The sequence below is a fragment of the Rhyacophila brunnea genome, unplaced genomic scaffold (assembly GCF_057557595.1).
Source record: "Rhyacophila brunnea isolate RB1 unplaced genomic scaffold, BYU_Rbru_1.0 scaffold_20, whole genome shotgun sequence".
In the NCBI taxonomy this organism is placed as follows: domain Eukaryota; kingdom Metazoa; phylum Arthropoda; class Insecta; order Trichoptera; family Rhyacophilidae; genus Rhyacophila; species Rhyacophila brunnea.
Window position 1 is genome coordinate 26,021,796 of NW_028232860.1, and position 5,841 is coordinate 26,027,636.

Below are 5,841 nucleotides of genomic sequence, written 5' to 3' on the forward strand. Positions count from 1 at the left end.
AATTTTGACATGTTATGCAAAATTCATGATTGTATTATCTATGGCCACACAACGACAAACTGGCAAAAAAACGTATCTTCGCGATAAAAAAAATGGGCTGGAATTAATTATTGCACATTGCAATAATCAAAATTCACAAAAAAAACAATTGGGCAGTAGTTTTCACAAATAAATAAATGAAATCACATAAAATAGTGTGTTTCACAAAACAAAAATCATACATCACTCATTGTAAAATATATAAGTTAACTAAATTTTGACAACTGCACACATTGGTAAAATTGTTTTCACCGATAAAATAATATATCGCACAAAGAAAAGGTATAAAATCACAAATGTCAAAGAATAATATTCTAGCGGCATTATAATATGACTATTGTCAAAGAAAATATATATAAACTAGGGTTCATTTGGTTTTAAACAATATTATTTATTGATATCTTGATATTTTAATACTTGGGCCGCTGAAATTCTGTGAGCTTGAGCCATTCACGGTAGGTACGATATGGGTACGATCATTCAAACCGAAAACACTACCTAGGGATCAGTTGTCGATTTTTTCGTTGGTTGTTTAATTATATTTAAAAAAAAAAAAAAATAGGATGGGGATATTCATGCTGCTATCTTTCATATAATATTTGATGTAAATCTACAACAAGCTAGGTATATATTTTTCGGTTCATCGATATAAGTTTTGGTAAATGTGCCACAGATGCCGTCATGAGATTTTATAACTTTCTTTTTAGACCAAACCAGACCTAACCTAACATAACCCAACCTAACCTACCCCACCCCAACCTAATATTACCTATTAATTATAATCTTAGTTTGTGATAATGATGCATCAAAATGTATGAAAATTTTAAATTTAACAATTATTGGACCGAAAAACTTATACGCCGACAGAAAAGGGTATTCATTATAATTGTCTACATGGAATAAACTGTTTTCGTAAAAAAAATAATATAAAAGCTCATGACGGCATCTGCGGCACAATTACCGTGTTGGGAATGGTTTATTTGTACGTTTTAATTAACGTCACTTTTTAAATACCTACCTACTAGGGATTCCAATCCCGGGATACCGAATACCGAGATATTTTCGATACCTATGAATCCCGGGATTGGTAAACATAATTTAAAAAAACATAATAGATTTTTTTTATTAATTTTTATGGAAAATAAAATAAAAACGAAAATATAACAGAAAAAAAACTTTTAATAACAAATAACTACATTAGAAATAAACTGAGTTTGAATGAAGTTTGATTTATACCCATGTGTAAGTTGCCGATTCATTTAATTTTTTCATATAAATTAATAAAAATGAGAAAGATTGAAACAATGCTTTGCACTTTTCACAAAGTAATTCCACCATGATCTCATATGTTTTATGGTAGTTTCATATTTGGCTGACCAATTAGATATATGAAGCGGAAAGGCCATAAATACACCATGATTATTTGCTTAAGTATTTAAAATCTCGCTAATCCATGCATTTAGTATTTACTGTCTGAAACAGTAATCTCATATTAAATTCACATTATTATTTATATTGAATATTATTTACTCCATTAAACTTCTGTATTTCCAAGATTGAACGTAGATATACAATATTAACAATAAATGTCTTAAATAGTATAAATTATACCTACTAGATTTATTTTTGACCGATTTTATCAATGTTATTTGTGATTTTTTTTTTTATATTAACGATGGAAAAAATATGCCAATCCGAGACCAGTCCCGGGATCCCGAGATTGTCAAATTGTAATCCCGAAATCCCGGGATCAGAATTTTGGCTCGGGATTGGATTCCCTACTACCTACCTATAGTATTATTTGAATCTGAAAGTAGGTAAGGTGGTCGGGGTAAGTGTGACATATAATTCAATGAGATGAATTTCAACGTGGTTCATGATGAATAGGTGAGTTTTAAACAGTTGAAAACTTTATCGTAGGATCTACAAAAGCATTACAAATAATATGTACAGAAGGAACCCACTGTATATCTTACTATAATACGACATTTTAATATTTTTTGATCACTAGTCAGTTTGTTACACTTACCCCAATATTGGGGTAAGTGTAACAAACTAAATTTATCTTTATTCCAAAAGTACTTCAAAACCATAATGTATTATATGCAAAGAAAGGTAATATTTCATGTAATGGATATTGATTCTTGAGTTAAAACTACAGTATAGAATTTCAACAAAATGGACTAAAACATTTTTTTTGGGGTAAGTGTGTCATACTAATGTATGAAGCGCTAGTGATGTCCCGAAAGAAAAATGAAGTATTTTTTATTAATTAACGTAAGCAGTTGCCGGAAATCCGATGACACTAACGAGTTTACTTTTTGAAGAATCATGGGAAAAACTTGTTATGTCAAATTGACAGTCTACATTATATATCCACTGTGGACAATCCTTTAAATTCAGGTTGATGATTGTACTGTTTAATAAGACAAGTTATAGTACCAATTGGTTACAAAAGGATCATAAACTTTTTTCAAACATAGGTATTCTACGGCTTGCGGTTTTTAGCATGGAACATGCTTTTGTCTTGACCACCCGGCCGGATTTGTTACGAAAACATCGCACAGGCAGCGGTAACGAAAACAAAAAATAAGTCACTGAAAGTAGCGCGGCGCGGGCTGGAGTGGCTTCAGTCGGCCGCGAACGGTGCTTCGGGAATAACGTATGACCCGCGCCCGGCAATTTATTTTATTTTCCTTCGTATTTCGACAACCAGCATTCAGAGAATCAATGGGCAAAGCATGTTCCATGTTTAATAATTTTAGCCGTTAGGGTTTAAGTAACCATCATCTTTAAATATTAACTTATTTCTTTTAATAAAACCTATACCAATTGTGTCCGGTACTTCGTTTTTAAACGGTGTGTTAATATTATTTTCTTTAATATACTGTCCAATTAATTCGAGGTATACTTTTTTGTGAGACATGCTTTTCCAACGTATGCAAATTTTCTGCAAAAGATGTTTCAATCTCTTTGGGTAATATTGTACTTCTGCTAAAACTGTCTTCTCTTCTTTCGTAAACATGATTATACATATCCATATGACATATTATCCTGTTTTTTTTACACATTCAACTGTTTTTTGTAATTTTCCTTGGTCGTAAGCTCTTTTATCTGTCTTTCGTTTATATTTACATGTGGGAAAATTCACATTTATTATTATCACATCTTAGATAAGCATTTATTTTAAAAACTTGAGTATTAAATTGAAACACGCGCACTCTTCCGAGTACCTACCTACTTAGCTAACATAAAACTATAACAATAAAATTATAAACATTTTATTTCAATTGTGAACATTTTTTCGATCGATATAAATAATGCGTCGTGTCCCATCACTAGATAAAATAATGACTATGCGAATTCATAGAAAATATATGGGGGAAGTGTGACACCTAACAAAGGCACACTATATCACACGGTATCAAAACACATATACTCACCAAATTTTACAACCATAATGTGCAGATTTCCGTGTTTTAAAAAATAGTTTAGTAACAGCTACCACCTCGCTCGTCGACTTCAAAATGTCGTCTGAAGAATAATCCATATCGTCACCTCAAAAAAATGGTATCGACACCATTTCTGATTATTTTTATAAATCGGTAGCTTTGCTATCACCTCTCCATAGATGGCATCATCCAATTTGTAGTAGATACTGAGATATCTTAGAAGCTACACTTACCCCAAAGTAACACTTACCCCGACGCACCTTACCTAATTTCCTATTATGCCAAAATACTGTTTAAAATCATTAAACCCATTTTTCTTAAGGGCGGACGTGCTCAGCGTGGGTCAAAATGGAGCTTTTATTCTATTTTCAAAGCATGATCCTGGACATACCTTAAACGTTGTAGATAATCTATTTACTTATATAATTTTGAAGCCTTATTATCCTTTATATTTATTTTAAACATTTCATGACTGCATAAAGTATTTTTATTACATAAAATAGTATTCTTTTAAACCTCTCGCTCTAATGTCTTAGAATATAGTCATATTTCAGTATATAAATGTGCAGTGGTGTTAAGATTTTTTACATTTATTAATTTTTCAACGCATTTATAAAACCATCAGTATAATTTTATTTATGTCGACATTATTATAGTGAAATATTTACGATAAAAAAATATATTGACAATCTCTGTGATCCCAAATTTGACAAGAATTAGGCATTTTATTATTCAAAAAATGGGCAAGATTAACACATTTTTTGACGATAATTCTAAAGATACTAATTATAAGCTATGTCTTTGACCATTCAAGTGTGATAAAAATCCTACGAATAATGATTGCTTTATAATAATTATTGACCTAAGAATAAGGTAGTGTTTTTTTGAAATACGCCATTTCTTTTGGCATTCCCCAAAGGTTAAGCTACAACATACGCCCGTAGCCATAAATTGACAAACTATAATTGAAGTAGGGAGTAGAATGATGTTAACGCGCGTGTTTGAACATATACCGTTTTAAAAAAATCGGTTAGGTACATTCTAGTGAGGCAACCGTTTTTGGAAGTCGTGTCAAAGTCATCGAGGACTAGATTGGTAAATACTTCTTATTATATTTAATGTGATTTCGTTGTGGTATAGTTAAAGTGACCATTATTATAAGTGGGTAATACCTATTGTCTTTTAGAGGGAGGTAGAGTATACGTTTTATAACTTTATACTTTTTACTATACTGATACGCTCTTTGCCTGATTGTCTCGCATAAAATTAGATCAATAATGATATTCACTTGTGTTAATATATTTAGTAATAAGAACATAAATAGATAATATACTTATGTAAAAAAAAAAAAGTGAGTGCAAAGTTATGAAGCATTTACTCTAAAAGATTTAACACTAAAACTAATACACGCGCAGTAGATAATTTAAAAGTGACAAATTTTTTATCGTAAATATTTTACAAAAATAATCTCGTCATAAATTATACTAATGCTTTTATAAATGCGTTTAAAAATCAATAAATGTAAAAAATCTTAACACCACTGCACATTTGTGTACTGAAATATGACTATATTCTAAAACATTAGAGCGAGAGGTTTAAATAATACTATTTTATATAATAAAAATACTTTATGCAGTCATCAAATGTTTAAAATAAATATAAAGGATTATAAGGCTTCAAAATTATATAAATAGATTATCTACAACGTTTAAGGAATGTCCAGGATCATGCTTTGAAAATAGAATAAAAGCTTCATTTTGACCTACGCTGAGCATGTCCCCCTTAATGTTTGTTTTAATTTATGATTAATTAGTTACAATAGTATATTGATACGTGAAGACTACTTTTTCCTTAGTGCAAATCGATCATTTTGAGTTTTGATATATTTTCCAATGTGACGATTGAACATCTTTTTAAATGTTGTCAGCGCTTTGTGAAAACAGTCTGCCTATTCCAAAGAGATTGGACTCCTCTTCTCTTCTTCAATCTCTTTGGCCTATTCGATTGTGCGAATATTCCCCTAAAAGATTATCGAACTTTATAAATAATATCTTTATTATTATAATGTTTAATTTAAGATTGCTTTAAAAAGTATTTTCTGTGATTGGTTTTATTCTTCCAATTCCTTGTTATTGGATGTCCTGATATTTTTTATCTGTCATTTTGGCTTTATTTTGGTGATTTTGAGTGCTACCACACTGCTTGGAGAAATGAGAGCACCGAACAGCTGATCATTAGTAATAATGTCATTCGGATTTGAGTGGCGTGAAGAATAATGTTTTGGCAATAAGCCGTTTTGTATAAATATAGTGCCACTGGTTATACGTCGTATCATGAAATCTCAATTTAA